This window comes from Lepisosteus platostomus, chromosome 15 (assembly GCF_059453375.1).
Source record: "Lepisosteus platostomus isolate fLepPlt1 chromosome 15, fLepPlt1.hap1, whole genome shotgun sequence".
Lineage (NCBI taxonomy): Eukaryota > Metazoa > Chordata > Actinopteri > Semionotiformes > Lepisosteidae > Lepisosteus > Lepisosteus platostomus.
Genome location: NC_142625.1, coordinates 770,215 through 788,414, shown reverse-complemented (window position 1 = coordinate 788,414; position 18,200 = coordinate 770,215). Strand labels below are relative to the sequence as shown.

The 18,200-nt window shown below is 50.8% G+C and overlaps 3 non-coding genes and 2 pseudogenes across 3 annotated transcripts; all 5 read right to left on the bottom strand.

Annotated features, from left to right (window-relative positions):
• Window positions 1-559: 559 nt before the first annotated feature.
• LOC148647459 (U2 spliceosomal RNA) lies at window positions 560-755 on the bottom strand. The gene has a single exon (XR_015926915.1). It is a non-coding gene; the product is annotated as a U2 spliceosomal RNA (small nuclear RNA).
• A 3,324-nt stretch (window positions 756-4,079) lies between these two features.
• LOC148647458 (U2 spliceosomal RNA) lies at window positions 4,080-4,283 on the bottom strand (annotated as a pseudogene).
• A 6,548-nt stretch (window positions 4,284-10,831) lies between these two features.
• Window positions 10,832-11,031, bottom strand: LOC148647457 (U2 spliceosomal RNA). The gene has a single exon (XR_015926941.1). It is a non-coding gene; the product is annotated as a U2 spliceosomal RNA (small nuclear RNA).
• A 3,373-nt stretch (window positions 11,032-14,404) lies between these two features.
• On the bottom strand, window positions 14,405-14,609 carry LOC148647456 (U2 spliceosomal RNA; annotated as a pseudogene).
• A 2,924-nt stretch (window positions 14,610-17,533) lies between these two features.
• On the bottom strand, window positions 17,534-17,729 carry LOC148647455 (U2 spliceosomal RNA). The gene has a single exon (XR_015926914.1). It is a non-coding gene; the product is annotated as a U2 spliceosomal RNA (small nuclear RNA).
• Between the last annotated feature and the right edge of the window lie 471 nt (window positions 17,730-18,200).

Here is an 18,200-nt window from a genome sequence, read left to right as displayed (position 1 = left end):
GGCTGCAAGCCAAAGCCGAGCGCCAGCACCTGCGGGCAGAGGCAAGGGGCAGCTCTCTCTCGGGAGGGAGGGAGGGACGGGGACGCGCGCGCACACACACACGCCTGCCTGCCTGCCTGCCTGCCTGCCGAAAAAAAAGAAAGAAAAGGTGGATATACTAAGTTTTTGGGAGGGAAAACGCCCAGCTGTCGAAAGGGGCCCGCCTGCAGGGACGGGGACGGACACACACGCAAGCAAGCAAGCAAGCAAGCAAGCAAGCAAGCAAGCAAGCCACGCCTGCCTCCCTGGGAAAAGGCTGAAAAACCTAAGTTTTTTGGAGGGAAAACGCACGGGAGCCGAAAAGGGGGCCGGCCTGCTTGCCCAGAGAGTCGAGACGCGGGAAAGCGCACAGAGGGAGCACGGGAACCGAGAGGGCGAGAGAGAGACAGAACACAGAGACACACAGATGGGGGACGAGGGACGAGACCCGAGAAGAAGGAGCTCCAGTCCACTTCGCTTGCTCGCTCGCTCGCTCGCTAGCTAGCTAGCTACCTACGTCTGTCTTTTCACCGCTGAGAGAAGGTGGTGCACCGCTCCCGGAGGCGCTGCAATACCGGGCCGATGCGTGGAGAGGACGGAGCAAGCTCCTGATCCAGCTCCCTGTTCCAAAAATCCGTTTAATATGTGGTCCCCCGATGGGGGACGTATCAGATATTAAACTGATAAGAACAGATTTTTTTTTTTTTTTTTTTTTATTGCAAAATTACAAAAGAAATTCCAAAAACTCCAAAGAACAAAACACAATCCCAAATACACAATAGTCACAATAACAACCAAAGTCATCTCAACCCATAATCCTGTTAAACACAAAATTCCATTCAATAGTCGACTAACAAAAACTTCTAAATACTAACAACCCTTCCCAGTCAATTCTCAACAAATAATTACACAGCAAAATCAATACACAACAAAATCTGTACATCCCCATTACATAGCTCAGAACCTCAATTATTACCATAATCCCACCCATTATGCAAATTAAACCAAAAACCCCTTTCCCAAATTTACAATTCATTCATTTCCTACAATCCTTGAATTAACTCCCAGCACCACCCATCACAAACTAGTCCCCTCCCAAACCACCAATTACATAAACCCACCTTTCAAACAAGTCAAACACATACAAAAATTCAAACAATCCAAAATTCATATAAGAAACAAAACAATTTCTTGTTATACTAATACAAATCCCATTCTTTTTTCCTTTTTCGACTAACAAAACCTTCTGCATACTAACAACACTTCCCATTCCATTCTCAACAAATTATTACACAGAAAAATCAATACACAACACAAATCTGTTCATATCCCATTACATAACCTCAAACCCCACTAATCTCCATAATCCCGCCCCCTATGCAAATTAAACAAGATCCCTTTCCCAAATTTACAATACATTCATTTTCTTAACCTCATTATATACAATCAACGCCCCATCCGTTTTCAAAAACAATTCACCCCACAACATCATCTCATTTACATTTTACACCCCTTATACAAACTATTCCAATAATCAAAAATCATATAACAACCAATACAATAACTTTCTTATACTAATACATATTCAGGTCAATTAATAACAAAAACAATACACAGCAAAAACAATATCACAGCTCATCATTATTCAGTTCCACCATTTCTAAGCAACCCACCCTATAACCCAAAACCACCACAAAACCACTCTCACCTTACCATAATCCCACCCCTTATGCAAATATAACCCTGACCTCTTGAAAAAACTATAACTTAGTTCTCCATCACCCCTTCCCCTTCTTTTTCCCTTTTTTCTTAACCGTCTGTCCCACCCTTACCTCCCTCATCTCATTTCTCACCTCCAAATCTCCAGTCATAACTGGTATACTGTCACCCACATCCCCATCCACCCAACGATACTTAGGTTTACTTGTACCCTTATCAACACCAGACACATCTCTCCCCACACTCCCCCCATCATTCGTCCCCGGTAGCTGCATCTCTAACATTTCATCCATATACCCTTCCTTCTTCAGCTCCAATTTACACTCTTCCTCAAAAATTCCCCTCTCCTCACACTGACCACTCTCACTCACACTCCTCTGCTCTCCATTCTTCACTCTTACCTCACTGGTCTCATTCGTTTCCTTACTTACACTCTCCCGTACATTCTCCACGCACCATCCGTTCTCCTCACCAACCTTTTCCTCAGACTTCTGTATCGGAAAACTCAAACACTCCCATGACACATGTCCCAACCCGTCACACTTAAAACACCTTTTCTCTTCCGCACAATCTTTCACCACATGTCCCATCACCCCACACCGTTTGCAGCGCGCTGACGTGCACTGCGCAGCAAAATGTCCCCGTCCTCCACATGCTCTGCATTCAAGGGGTTGCCCGGAATAAACCAGGTAACCCCTGTGTGACCCAATCATGAAGAAAGCTGGGGGGTGAATCACCCCCTCCTCCGCTGTCCTCCCCAGTCTCAGTCTCATCAAATATGACCGTTTCCCAGACCACACACCATCCTTGTCCAGTTCTCTCTTCCCGGCTCCTTGCAGATCCACAAACCGCCGCAAGAAGAAGACTAAGTCCTCCTCAGGGATAAATGGATCTGAAAAGAAAACTGTCATAACTTTCAAGTCTCCAACAAACATCGGCTCCACCCGGAACAACTTTACAGGGAACTCCTCTTTCTTCTCCTGCACCATCCGCCACACTTCAAAACACAAAACTTCAGATGTTAGAGTCACTTCGAAGATCCCACATCTAACAAAGTCCTGCAGGCAGAAAACATCAATCAAATGCACTCCCAAGCATTCCACCAAAACCTGTTCTTTAAACCTGTCTCTGTCCCAGGTCGTCGGTCCATCCAGGCTCCTCAGCGAAAAACGGAGGGAGTCCTTCCGCTGCTCGTTCCTCGCCCAAGGGTACCCAGCCATTGCTCCAACCGTGTCTTCGCTCTTTCCAGAATCCTCCAGGTACGCAAGCCGCCGTCCTCAAACTCCGTCCACCACAGCAAAACTTCCTCGCCACCGCCGTTCCAATCCTCGCCACCGCCGTTCCAATCCTCTCTCCTCCAACCGTCAGCCGTCGATCCTTCCCATCAGCATTCCTCCCGTCGCCTTCCCGACCCCCTGGACTAAGACCTCGGAATTGCGGGCTTGCCGGCTTAAACCTTGATCTTAGCCAAAAGGCCGAGAAGCGATGCCCACAAAGGCGCGGACCGACGCGCGGGCGTTCCGCTGGCGCACAGTGGCGCAGGCCGACTCCTCTGGAGCCCGGGACCCGCGCAGCTGCCGGCCTCCCTGCAGCCAGAGGCCTGCCGCGGGACTCTGCTCCCCCTCTCTCTTGCCTGCCCGCCTGCCTTCCTGCCAGTCCCGGGCGGGGGCCCTGCTCTTTGATCTTCTGTCAACGGCCCGACAACGACCGCAGCCGCAGGGGGCGCCAGCCGCCCGGCCTCCTTAGCTTAGGCCCCTCCCACCGGCAGCAGCTGCGCCCAACCGGCTGCAAGCCAAAGCCGAGCGCCAGCACCTGCGGGCAGAGGCAAGGGGCAGCTCTCTCTCGGGAGGGAGGGAGGGACGGGGACGCGCGCGCACACACACACGCCTGCCTGCCTGCCTGCCTGCCTGCCGAAAAAAAAGAAAGAAAAGGTGGATATACTAAGTTTTTGGGAGGGAAAACGCCCAGCTGTCGAAAGGGGCCCGCCTGCAGGGACGGGGACGGACACACACGCAAGCAAGCAAGCAAGCAAGCAAGCAAGCAAGCAAGCAAGCCACGCCTGCCTCCCTGGGAAAAGGCTGAAAAACCTAAGTTTTTTGGAGGGAAAACGCACGGGAGCCGAAAAGGGGGCCGGCCTGCTTGCCCAGAGAGTCGAGACGCGGGAAAGCGCACAGAGGGAGCACGGGAACCGAGAGGGCGAGAGAGAGACAGAACACAGAGACACACAGATGGGGGACGAGGGACGAGACCCGAGAAGAAGGAGCTCCAGTCCACTTCGCTTGCTCGCTCGCTCGCTCGCTAGCTAGCTAGCTACCTACGTCTGTCTTTTCACCGCTGAGAGAAGGTGGTGCACCGCTCCCGGAGGCGCTGCAATACCGGGCCGATGCGTGGAGAGGACGGAGCAAGCTCCTGATCCAGCTCCCTGTTCCAAAAATCCGTTTAATATGTGGTCCCCCGATGGGGGACGTATCAGATATTAAACTGATAAGAACAGATTTTTTTTTTTTTTTGTTTTTAATGCAAAAATAGAAAAACAGAAAACAAATCAATCATAACAGAAAAAACAAGAAACAAAAACGTCCATTTACATTATTCACAAGATCAAACCCAACACAAATACTCATGAAAAACGTTAAAGCAAAACCAAACCCTTCCACCTTTCCCGGGCCGCATGATAGCCCCATCTTTGCACGTCCCTCTGTATGCGCCCTTTAATGTCATTCAGCACCTTCTGGTAAACCCCTTGCACTGATCTTTCTTTCCCCTTTTTAATTAAAACATCCCGCGCCTCCCACGCCTCCGATTTGACGAGGCTTATTAACAGCCATAACAAAAACTGAAGGCTGCCCTTCTTAGCCCCCCCTTTAATCCCGTACAAAACAACCGATGTTGTGACTCTGAAAGATCCGTCTAAAAGATCAAAAAAACGCTGACATTTCATCCATACCTTTTGCACAAAGACACAATCGATAAAAACATGTCTTATTGACTCTGTAGCCTTACATCCTTCTCGCGGACATGTATAGGTTTTTGTCAGCTTGTGCTTATAAAGTACCTCTCTCACCGGTAGCCTACCCCATGCCACCTTCCAGTTGAGGTCAATCAGTCTGTGATCCAAGCCTCGCGGCTGGATCCTGGTCCACACGTCTGCTTTCTTTCTCTGTTCAGGAGGGGATTTAGTGGTCTCTATCAGTTGTTGGTATAATTTTCTATGGCTCAGCACTGTTGTTGTGTCCTGCCGGTCCCAGTACTTTGCCACCCACAGTTTAGCATGTCTATAATACCAGGGCAGATCGTTTCCATGCGGCACTGAGTTAGACCATGTTGTCAAAACTGTCATAAACTGTGCAAACCAGAAGCGTACAAAGTACTGGTATGCGTGTTCTATAGGGGAACCCAAAGCTAGACATAAGTTGGAAACATATATACAATCAAGCTTCAATGGAAAGTCTGGAACTTCCCTACCCCCCTGCTCCAGCCTCCGGACCATATCCACACGCTTGACATACTCGTATCTGCCACCCCATACAAACCGGAAGACTTCGCCGACCAAAAGTCGTCTGTACCTCGGCGGCAAGGGGTACACGTACACCAAGTAGACGAAAAGAGGCAGTATGTCTACTTTTAATACTAAAATTTTACCCACCATGGTCAATTTTAGCTTGGTCCACAGCCCCATCTTCCTCCTTGCCTTCTCTATCCTGGAGCCCCAGTTGTGGCCTCCTGAGCCTCTTCGCAAAAAGTCCACTCCCAGGACTTTAAAAGGTCCTGTGCACAGTTTAAAACCCCCAAACCATTGTTGCGTCGCATCCCAGGGGCCGAAAGTCTTGACTAGACTTTTGCTCGCATTAAGAGCTGCCCCAGATGCCCTCGCAAAGGTTTTAAAAACTTCCAAGGCAGCTTTTAGGCTGAAAGTTGAGTCCACTACAAGGGTCACGTCGTCTGCATACATTGTCAATTTAACCCTCTCTCCCCCACTGCCTGGCAGTATCAAACCATCTATTCCCTTTTCAGCTCGAATGGCCGCCGCAAAAGGCTCCATATAAATTGCAAACAACAAAGGGGAGAGAGGGCAGCCCTGTCTCACCCCCGCCTTCTGACTCACTAGGTTGCCCAGCCAACCATTTATAACAGCCCTACTGCCCACCTTGCTGTACAAGGTCTTTAGCCAGTCAATCATGATTGGCCCAAACCCCATCTTCTCCAAAATCAGCCACAAAAAATCATGGGACACCCTATCAAATGCTTTTTCCAAATCTAAATTGACAAGCATTAATGGTACCTTCCTTTGCTCCGCCCATGCGATGATGTCTCTCAATAATTGCAGCGTCCACCTCCCTGATCTTCCTCTGACTCCGCATGTCTGGTCCCTGCCGATTATAGTAGCCATCACACTCGAAAGTCTGTGAACAAGCAATTTAGCCATGATCTTATAGTCCACACACAACAAGGTTAAGGGTCTCCAATTTTTAAGCTCGGTTCGGTCTCCTTTTTTAAAGACCAGCGTTAAAATACCCTCCCTCATTGATTTTCCCATGCTCTTCTTACTGAAAATCTCCCCCATCACCTCCAAGAGGAAGGGTCCTAAGATCGGCCAGAAGGTCCTGTAAAACTCTACAGGGATCCCATCCACCCCCGGCACTTTCCCCTTTTTCAAGGATCTCATTGCTGCCTCTAACTCTGACAGCTCAAAGGGCCTTTCCAAGTTTTCTCTCTCTTCCTCCGTCAGGGTTGCTTGCAGGGTCTGAAGGACCTCTTCTGCAGCTTCCCTCTCACATACCTTCTCAGCGAAAAGCTCTTCGTAAAACCTAGCCGCTTCTCTGAGCATCCCCTCCCGGTCCGTTACCTGCTTCCCGCTGGTAGCTAGGATGGAATGAAAAACCCTTTTCTCTTGTCTTCCTCGGATCCTGTTAAAAAAATATTTGGAGCACGTCTCATAGTGATCTAAAAACTCCACACGCGCCCGAAACAGGAACTCCCTCGCCCTTCGCTCGTGGTGCTTCCTAATTTGTTTCAGTAAGGTAGCTACCTGGTTTTCGCTTGAAGGAGTCCCATCCTCTCCACCCCTAAAAGCCACTTCCAACTCCTTCTCTAGGCTTTCAAGCTCTTTCCTTTCCCTCCTCCTCCTTTCCCTACAGTACTTTCTAGAAGCCTTCCCTATTATTTCTTTGGTTTCCTCCCAGATCTCCAGCAGAGACCTATCTCCCACTCCGTTATTTAAGCACCGCACTAAAAGTTTCTCCATCATCTTCAAGTACGCCTTCTCCTCCAGAACGACGCAGTTCAATCTCCACACCCCCCTGCCAAATTCAGTCCCAGATCTTGCTACTCGAACCTCTGCCATACAGTGGTCAGAAAACCACACTGGAGTGATCTTAACTGTCTCCACTACCACTGAACTAGAGGTAAAAATGTAATCCAGCCTTTTAACTACACCTCTGGTGTTGCTCCAGGTGTATCCCCCCCGCTGCGGATGAGCCTCTTTGTAACAGTCTTTTAGGTTATACATTTTTAACATGTCTCTGACCACTCTGGCATCCCCCTCCTTCTCCTTATCAATGTCTATATTAAAATCGCCTCCAATCACCACTACTCTATTTGTGACACACAATGTGCCCAAATGAGTTAAAAAATCCCTCCTCTCCCTCATTGCTGCTGGCGCATACACACACACAAATCTAAAATCAATCCCATCCATTCTTGCATCGACACTCAACAATCTTCCCGGCACGCTCACTCTCACCTCCCCACACTCTGTTTGAGGGTCCCCGAAAAGGATCCCTACTCCAGAGGAGTGCACACCTCCAGTACTCCACCTTGAGGGACCACGGTCCCACAAAGCAGTCAGTTCCTCCACATCCTTTCCATCTTTAAGGTGGACCTCCTGCAAAAAACACACACTAGACCTTAGGTCTTTTAAAGCCGCAAAAACAGCTACCCTCTTGGACTTATCCCGTAGCCCTCGCACATTCAAGGTCAAGTAGCTGCTGGTCATTTAGGCCCAGGATTTCTGGACTTTACCTTCTCCCTCTTTGATGTAGGTCTGGAGCTCGTATGCGCACCGCACCACGTCCTCCTTCTTCTTTCCCTCGAGACCCATTCCCAGCACTTCCCTTCCGCTGTGATCAAAACTAGGCTTGACACTGCCAAATTGCCTCAGGATTTCTTTAATTTTCTCAAAACCCTTGGGGTATCTCACCCCTTCTCGATACCAAGTGGAATGCTTCAGGAAAGCACTGGAGGTCTCGAGGTCAAGTCTGTAGAGGCTCCCCGACTGTCGCACCCTACGGCGTAAGTCATCGTACCGTCTTTGGCGGTCTCTTTTGGCCATGTCCCCTGCCTTTTGATGTTCCCTGTCCTTAAGTATATCTAGCAATGCTCGTTGTGCATCCGTTGCTATGTTAAGGTCCCTACACGTGATCTTAATGAGGTTTCTACCCTCCAACTCAAAAATAACCCCCTCCTGTACTAATGCAGACAAACCGGGGCAAGAGGACAGATCAATCTGCCCCTCTTCATCTATCTTTTGCTCTTCTAGAAAATCTTCCGTCACCGCGGCCATTACCACTACAGCCCCACAGGGCCGCTTGCTATGCCCCGACTCCCCTTCCGCCTGCTTATCAGGCTCAGAACTAGGCTGAAGGGCTGTCTCTGCTACCACCTCCGGGGTAGAGTCCTCCTCGCTGCTCTCCCCCCCTTCCAATTTCCTCTTAGCGGTCCCGCCCGACCAATCCATTCCCCCTTCCTTTTCCCCCATAGTCTGTTGGAGAGTGTTCATAATGTCCTGCATGGTCTCCAAATTTCTAGCAGTCCGAGCAGCAATTTCCTCCACCCCTGTGGAACCCTCCTCCAAGTCTACCTCCGGGCTCAAAGCAGGCCCTCTGTCCTCAGCTTCTTGGTCTGCCACCGGTTTCTGCCTGTCGTCATCTGTCGATCCCCCAGACGTTCCTTCTTCCATTTCCCCCGTCTCCCTGGTCTCCTCCTCCCTGTCTTCTGCACCTGAAACAGAAATGGCCGAGGAAGGCCCAGCAGCCTCAGGCACGCCCCCTGCCGCTCCCCTACTTACCGGATCATGGCTCAAGGGGCAGTCCTTATACAAATGATCTTCCGCCCCGCACAGGTTGCAGGTCCTCACCGCCTTGCACTCAGCACCCTGGTGTCCCGGCCTGCCACATCGCTTGCAGACTGTTTCCCTGCAGTTGGCTGCAAAATGTCCTTCTCCTCCACATCTCCTGCAGGTTAGCGGCTGTCCCGGGTAGTTGACATAACCCCGATTAGCCCCGATAAAAAACATTGCAGGAGGATGCAGGTAGCCATCCTCTTGGGCACTGAGGGTCCTCAAACGCACAAAATATCGGAACTTCCCCGACCAATAGCCGTTCCTGTCATTTATTCTTACGCCCTTTGCTGTTATATCCACAAAACGTTTCAGGAACACCTCTATGTCCTCTTCCGGCACGTATGGGTTGAACATCTGAACAACTAAGGGCCTGTTTTCTCTTACAAATAAAGGCTCGATAATGTAATCACTCAGAGGCTTCTCATTCCTCTTAGCCTTCACCATCTCCCACACTCTGTGGCAGACCACTCTATTCACCAGAAACAGGTCATATGTTTTCTTACCCAAAAAGTCCTGTAAACAATAAACATCCGTGGGGCTTAGACCGAAGACTCCACGAACTATGTCGTCCCCGAAGATTCCCCTGTCTCTCAAGGCCCGTTCCCCCAATTCTGCTTTTTGCACAAACCGAATTGTGTGCCGAAACTGACCTTCCCTGCTGCCAGCGCCCTCTGATGGTCTCCCCGCTGAACTTCTCGCTGAAGCAGCAGCAGCCGCATAGCTTCTCCCACCGTCCTTCTCCGGTCCTTTTCCAGGTCTTCCTTCTCTGCTATCAGCGGCCTCTACTGACCTTGCCACCACACTGCTCCCCGAAGCTGCAACTGCCACATCAACTCTCCTTCCTTCTTCCTCAGATCCTCTTCCAGGTCTTCTAAATTCTTCTCCGGCCAGGGTCCTCCCTGCCGTAGCAAAAGCACCATCAGGAGCCGGCTCCATCCCTCCGTCCTCTCCGCTCCGCCGCTCCCTCTGGTAAGTCGCAGAAAAAAAGGCTTCCGCCGCCGTCGCCGCCGATGCTCCCCTCTCTCCTCTCCGTCGCTGCTATCTCGTCCCCCAGCCCAGTCGTCAAGCCGCGGTCAGGCCACGTACTTTCAGATCTGAGCCAAAAGGCCGAGAAGCGATGCCCACAAAGGCGCGGACCGACGCGCGGGCGTTCCGCTGGCGCACAGTGGCGCAGGCCGACTCCTCTGGAGCCCGGGACCCGCGCAGCTGCCGGCCTCCCTGCAGCCAGAGGCCTGCCGCGGGACTCTGCTCCCCCTCTCTCTTGCCTGCCCGCCTGCCTTCCTGCCAGTCCCGGGCGGGGGCCCTGCTCTTTGATCTTCTGTCAACGGCCCGACAACGACCGCAGCCGCAGGGGGCGCCAGCCGCCCGGCCTCCTTAGCTTAGGCCCCTCCCACCGGCAGCAGCTGCGCCCAACCGGCTGCAAGCCAAAGCCGAGCGCCAGCACCTGCGGGCAGAGGCAAGGGGCAGCTCTCTCTCGGGAGGGAGGGAGGGACGGGGACGCGCGCGCACACACACACGCCTGCCTGCCTGCCTGCCTGCCTGCCGAAAAAAAAGAAAGAAAAGGTGGATATACTAAGTTTTTGGGAGGGAAAACGCCCAGCTGTCGAAAGGGGCCCGCCTGCAGGGACGGGGACGGACACACACGCAAGCAAGCAAGCAAGCAAGCAAGCAAGCAAGCAAGCAAGCCACGCCTGCCTCCCTGGGAAAAGGCTGAAAAACCTAAGTTTTTTGGAGGGAAAACGCACGGGAGCCGAAAAGGGGGCCGGCCTGCTTGCCCAGAGAGTCGAGACGCGGGAAAGCGCACAGAGGGAGCACGGGAACCGAGAGGGCGAGAGAGAGACAGAACACAGAGACACACAGATGGGGGACGAGGGACGAGACCCGAGAAGAAGGAGCTCCAGTCCACTTCGCTTGCTCGCTCGCTCGCTCGCTAGCTAGCTAGCTACCTACGTCTGTCTTTTCACCGCTGAGAGAAGGTGGTGCACCGCTCCCGGAGGCGCTGCAATACCGGGCCGATGCGTGGAGAGGACGGAGCAAGCTCCTGATCCAGCTCCCTGTTCCAAAAATCCGTTTAATATGTGGTCCCCCGATGGGGGACGTATCAGATATTAAACTGATAAGAACAGATTTTTTTTTTTTTTTTTTTTTTTTTATTGCAAAATTACAAAAGAAATTCCAAAAAAACTCCAAATATACACAAAACACATCATAAACTCAAATACACATTAGTCATAGTAACAACTTAAGTCATATCAACCCACAATTCTGTTAAACACAAAAATTCCATTCAACAGTCAACTAACAACAACTTCTGAATACTAACAACATTTCTCATACAATTTTCAACAAATTATTACACAGCAAAATCCCTACGAAACACAAATCTATTTAACTCTATTACACAGTCTCAAACCCCACTAATCTCCATACTCCCGCCCCTTATGCAAATTAAACCAAAACCCCCATCCCCAAACTTACAATACATTCATTCCCTTAACCCCATTATATACAGTCTGCATCCCATTACAATTTACAAAAACATAATGAAACAGTTCCCCACCAACATCTCATTTACATTCCCACCCCTTATATTAATTCTCTACACAAAACCAGCTCTCCTCTCAATATCACACGCCTCCCATCACACCCACTTAAAAACAGAACATATTCCATTAAACCAAAACCATACATAGAACAAACCCATCCTAAATACAACTAAGCACAGACATCATCTGAAACACTACTCTCACTTCCCCTGTTACGCAACATTTTAGCAAATGTAACAGAAGCATCTTTACACTCCGCTTTAACTTTCCCCGACACCCGTAGCCCTTTAAACATTCTTTTTTCCGGAAACGCGTATTCAAAAAGAAGCTGTGGAAACTCCTTTTCCATATACCGTGACACAGCCATCACCCGTTTCCTATCCAAAGCCTCAAAAAGGCTTTCCCACATATCCCTATCCACTACCCCTCGAAACCCCTTTCTATTTTTCCTCAAAGGCCATTTAAGATGAATACAACCTTTCCTTTCTTCCCTCCACTGCTTCCACTCAATATCTTCATCCCAAAAATCCGTCATACGCCCCAAACCCTCTACTGACTTTTCCTCTCCCATCAGCACCTCCCCCTTTGGGACATCGTCCTCCTCCTTCTCAGAATCAATATCAACAGTTAGAACAGCGAAGGGGTTTGCGCTCTCCACTGCCTGCCCACCCACTTCCTCCTTTTGCCTAACAACACCCTTCCCTTTACCCTTCCCCCTCTGAGCCACTGACCAGTCAATACCCTCACCCCCCTCCGACACTTGACCAGCCCCACTTGGATCGTCGTCCTCCACCTCCTCAGGATCACCAGCCGCCACTTTCTTCCTGCGAGAGACTCCCCTCTCCGCCACTTGGCCTATTCCACTTGAGTCGTCGTCACCCTTCACCTCCTCAGGATCCGGATCCGCCACCCTCTTCCGACTAGGAATTCCTGGAACAGACATCCCCCGGCTCCCCGAAGGCCCCTCATCACCATCCATTTCAATGTCAGGCACACTCTCCGCCCACGACATCCTTCCTGATTCTTCGACCAACTCCTCCACCATCTCGGTGACCTCCTCCAGACCCCCTCCCTGCTTAGGGAACACCAAACCTCCATCTTTCTCCGCCACACCTCCAGCCGCCACAATAGGCTCCTTCCCCGCAGACCTCTGTTCTCCTGGAGCCGCTCCCGTCCTCCTTGCAAAGGACTCTCCAGCAGTCGATCGAGCCCGGGCTGCACCTGCATAGCTCCTTGACCTTTGAAAACAGTTCTTATACACATGGCTTGCTTCACCACACAAATTACAAGATAAGGGCTTGGCACACTTCTCTGCCCTGTGCCCTACTTCCCCACACCTTCTGCAACAAATAACAGTGCATTCAGCTGCCACGTGACCCTCCGCTGCACAGTTCCGACATACAAATGGCTGCCCAGGGTAATTCAGGTGACCTCCATTCGAACCAATCGTAAAGAAAGCTGGTGGGTGAACATACCCACCTTTCTCAGATGCATTAGTCCTTAAGCGCACCATGTACCTCCTTTTCCCCGTCCAGAAATTCCTAGAGTCCATAACCTTTACACCATTCCCTTGAATGTCCACAAATCTTCTCAAAAAACATACCAGCTCAGACTCTGGCACATACGGATTATGCATATGCACAGTCAAAGGCCTTAGTTCTCTGGCAAACAATGGCTCTATAACAAAATTAACAAAGGGCAAGTTCTCCTTCTGATCTTGAAGAACATTCCATTTCTCCATACAAACTTTCTCCGAAATAAAAGAAACATCAAAAATACCTTTCCCAGGAAAATCTTGATAACAAAAAACATCCGGTACCTCCACGCCCAAAGCTTGGATCAGCACAATGTCCGAAAACTCCTCTCTCTTCATCCTTTCGGTTCCCGGTTTCTCCTTCCATACGAAACGAACGGAATTCCGCATCCGTCCCTCTCTGCCCAACCACTCTCCGCCTGCCGAAGCCGCAACTCCGCCAATCGCCTCCATCACTCCGTCCTCTCCCCTCCGGTTGACTCTGCCTCCAACAGCCGCCTCCACCGTCGCCTCCTCCGCCGCCTTCCCGACCCTCTGACTAAGACCTCGGAACTGCGGTCAAGCCACTTGAACCTTGATCTTAGCCAAAAGGCCGAGAAGCGATGCCCACAAAGGCGCGGACCGACGCGCGGGCGTTCCGCTGGCGCACAGTGGCGCAGGCCGACTCCTCTGGAGCCCGGGACCCGCGCAGCTGCCGGCCTCCCTGCAGCCAGAGGCCTGCCGCGGGACTCTGCTCCCCCTCTCTCTTGCCTGCCCGCCTGCCTTCCTGCCAGTCCCGGGCGGGGGCCCTGCTCTTTGATCTTCTGTCAACGGCCCGACAACGACCGCAGCCGCAGGGGGCGCCAGCCGCCCGGCCTCCTTAGCTTAGGCCCCTCCCACCGGCAGCAGCTGCGCCCAACCGGCTGCAAGCCAAAGCCGAGCGCCAGCACCTGCGGGCAGAGGCAAGGGGCAGCTCTCTCTCGGGAGGGAGGGAGGGACGGGGACGCGCGCGCACACACACACGCCTGCCTGCCTGCCTGCCTGCCTGCCGAAAAAAAAGAAAGAAAAGGTGGATATACTAAGTTTTTGGGAGGGAAAACGCCCAGCTGTCGAAAGGGGCCCGCCTGCAGGGACGGGGACGGACACACACGCAAGCAAGCAAGCAAGCAAGCAAGCAAGCAAGCAAGCAAGCAAGCAAGCCACGCCTGCCTCCCTGGGAAAAGGCTGAAAAACCTAAGTTTTTTGGAGGGAAAACGCACGGGAGCCGAAAAGGGGGCCGGCCTGCTTGCCCAGAGAGTCGAGACGCGGGAAAGCGCACAGAGGGAGCACGGGAACCGAGAGGGCGAGAGAGAGACAGAACACAGAGACACACAGATGGGGGACGAGGGACGAGACCCGAGAAGAAGGAGCTCCAGTCCACTTCGCTTGCTCGCTCGCTCGCTCGCTAGCTAGCTAGCTACCTACGTCTGTCTTTTCACCGCTGAGAGAAGGTGGTGCACCGCTCCCGGAGGCGCTGCAATACCGGGCCGATGCGTGGAGAGGACGGAGCAAGCTCCTGATCCAGCTCCCTGTTCCAAAAATCCGTTTAATATGTGGTCCCCCGATGGGGGACGTATCAGATATTAAACTGATAAGAACAGATTTTTTTTTTTTTTTTTTTTTTTTTTTTTTATTGCAAAATTACAAAAGAAATTCCAAAAACTCCAAAGAACAAAACACAATCCCAAATACACAATAGTTACAATAACAACCAAAATCATCTCAACCCATAATCCTGTTAAACACAAAAATCCATTCAATAGTCGACTAACAAAAACTTCTAAATACTAACAGCCCTTCCCACTCAATTCTCAACAAATAATTACACAGCAAAATCAATACACAGCAAAATCTGTACATCCCCATTACATAGCTCAGAACCTCAATTATTACCATAATCCCACCCATTATGCAAATTAAACCAAAAACCCCTTTCCCAAATTTACAATTCATTCATTTTCCACAATCCTTGAATTAACTCCCAGCACCACCCGTCACAAACTAGTCCCCTCCCAAACCACCAATTACATAAACCCACCTTTCAAAACAAGTCAAACACATACAAAAATTCAAACAATCCAAAATTCATATAAGAAACAAAACAATTTCTTGTTATACTAATACAAATCCCATTCAATTAATAACAAAAACAATACACAGCAAAAACAAAGTCACAGTTCATTTTAATTCAACAATTTCTAAACACCCCACCAAAAACCCCACAACCCACTTTGCCCTTCCCATAATCCCACCCCTTATGCAAATGCAACCCTGATCTCTGAAAGACTATTAACTTGATTCTCCTTCATCTCTTCCCCTTCTTTTTCCCTTTTTTCCTAACCGTCTGCCCCACCCTTACTTCCCCCTTCACATTCCCTCCTTCCTTCAAATCTACAGTCCAATCTGGTTCTAGGTCCCTAACATCACCTTCCACCCAACGATACTTAGGTTTACTCGAACCCTTATCAGCACTCGACACATCACTTACCGCATTCTCCGCCACATTCGTTCTGCTATCAATCCCAGTCAACCTCTCTTCCACACATACATTCTCTTCCTCCTTCAAATCTACAGTCAAATCTGGTTCTAAATCCCTAACATCACCCTCCACCCAACGAAACCCATTTACAAAACCCTCCCTACGCACTACCACATCTTCAGAAACAGAAATTCCTCCTTCCACTTCACTCTCTTCTTTCCCAATACCCCCCACATTCCTACCCACATCATTTGTATCAACTCTCTTCTTCACATTTTTCATACAATACCGATGACCATGTCCAGGCTCATCACACAGATAACACTTTTTCTCCTGATCACAATTCCTGGCCACATGACCCAACTTCCCACACCGTTTACAAATCACTGGCTCACACTGTGCAGCAAAATGTCCACGTTCTCCACATAACATGCAAGCGAGGGGCTGCCCAGAATACACCAGGTAACCCCTGTGAGTCCCGATCTCGAAGAAAGCAGGGGGATGTATCACCCCCTCCTCCGCCGTGTTCCCCAGTCGCAGTCTCATCAGATACGTCCGCTTCCCGTTCCACACGCCATCAGGATCCAAGTGCCTCCTCCCTGCTCCTTGCAGATCCACAAACTGCTGTAAAAAAGACACAATATCCTCCTCCGGAACAAATGAGTCGAAAACATGCACCATCATTACTGTAAGCTCTCCAGCAAACATTGGCTCAACACGAAAAGACTTAACAGGATCTTCATTTTTCCTCTCCTGAACTTTTCTCCATACTTCAAAACACAAGGCTTCTGTTGCAAGAGTTAGTTCAAACACTCCCCGAGCACAATAATCCTGGAGACAAAATACGTCTGCCAATTCAACACCCAAACATTGAATCAAAACCAAATTCTTGAACTTATCTCTGTCCCAAAAAGCAGGTCCATCGCGGCTCCTCAACGAGAAACAAAGGGAGTTCTTCCTCCGCTCCTTCCTCGCCCAGGGATGCCCAGCCATCGCTCCAGCAATGCTCCTCAGCTCTCCTTCCGAAACCTCCAGGCAAGCAAAACGCCGTCGTCCAGCACCGACCACCGCCTCAGCAAACTCCTCGTCCACACCGCTCCGGTCTTCCAGGTTCCACCATCAGCAATCCATTCCTTCCGGTCCGTCCGATCCTCCCCTCGCCTTCCCGACCCCCTGGACTAAGATCTTGGAACTGCGGTCAGGCCACTTGAACCTCGATCTTAGCCAAAAGGCCGAGAAGCGATGCCCACAAAGGCGCGGACCGACGCGCGGGCGTTCCGCTGGCGCACAGTGGCGCAGGCCGACTCCTCTGGAGCCCGGGACCCGCGCAGCTGCCGGCCTCCCTGCAGCCAGAGGCCTGCCGCGGGACTCTGCTCCCCCTCTCTCTTGCCTGCCCGCCTGCCTTCCTGCCAGTCCCGGGCGGGGGCCCTGCTCTTTGATCTTCTGTCAACGGCCCGACAACGACCGCAGCCGCAGGGGGCGCCAGCCGCCCGGCCTCCTTAGCTTAGGCCCCTCCCACCGGCAGCAGCTGCGCCCAACCGGCTGCAAGCCAAAGCCGAGCGCCAGCACCTGCGGGCAGAGGCAAGGGGCAGCTCTCTCTCGGGAGGGAGGGAGGGACGGGGACGCGCGCGCACACACACACGCCTGCCTGCCTGCCTGCCTGCCTGCCGAAAAAAAAGAAAGAAAAGGTGGATATACTAAGTTTTTGGGAGGGAAAACGCCCAGCTGTCGAAAGGGGCCCGCCTGCAGGGACGGGGACGGACACACACGCAAGCAAGCAAGCAAGCAAGCAAGCAAGCAAGCAAGCAAGCCACGCCTGCCTCCCTGGGAAAAGGCTGAAAAACCTAAGTTTTTTGGAGGGAAAACGCACGGGAGCCGAAAAGGGGGCCGGCCTGCTTGCCCAGAGAGTCGAGACGCGGGAAAGCGCACAGAGGGAGCACGGGAACCGAGAGGGCGAGAGAGAGACAGAACACAGAGACACACAGATGGGGGACGAGGGACGAGACCCGAGAAGAAGGAGCTCCAGTCCACTTCGCTTGCTCGCTCGCTCGCTCGCTAGCTAGCTAGCTACCTACGTCTGTCTTTTCACCGCTGAGAGAAGGTGGTGCACCGCTCCCGGAGGCGCTGCAATACCGGGCCGATGCGTGGAGAGGACGGAGCAAGCTCCTGATCCAGCTCCCTGTTCCAAAAATCCGTTTAATATGTGGTCCCCCGATGGGGGACGTATCAGATATTAAACTGATAAGAACAGATTTTTTTTTTTTTTTTTTTTTATTGCAAAATTACAAAAGAAATTCCAAAAAAACTCCAAATATACACAAAACACATCATAAACTCAAATACACATTAGTCATAGTAACAACTTAAGTCATATCAACCCACAATTCTGTTAAACACAAAAATTCCATTCAACAGTCAACTAACAACAACTTCTGAATACTAACAACATTTCTCATACAATTTTCAACAAATTATTACACAGCAAAATCCCTACGAAACACAAATCTATTTAACTCTATTACACAGTCTCAAACCCCACTAATCTCCATACTCCCGCCCCTTATGCAAATTAAACCAAAACCCCCATCCCCAAACTTACAATACATTCATTCCCTTAACCCCATTATATACAGTCTGCATCCCATTACAATTTACAAAAACATAATGAAACAGTTCCCCACCAACATCTCATTTACATTCCCACCCCTTATATTAATTCTCTACACAAAACCAGCTCTCCTCTCAATATCACACGCCTCCCATCAC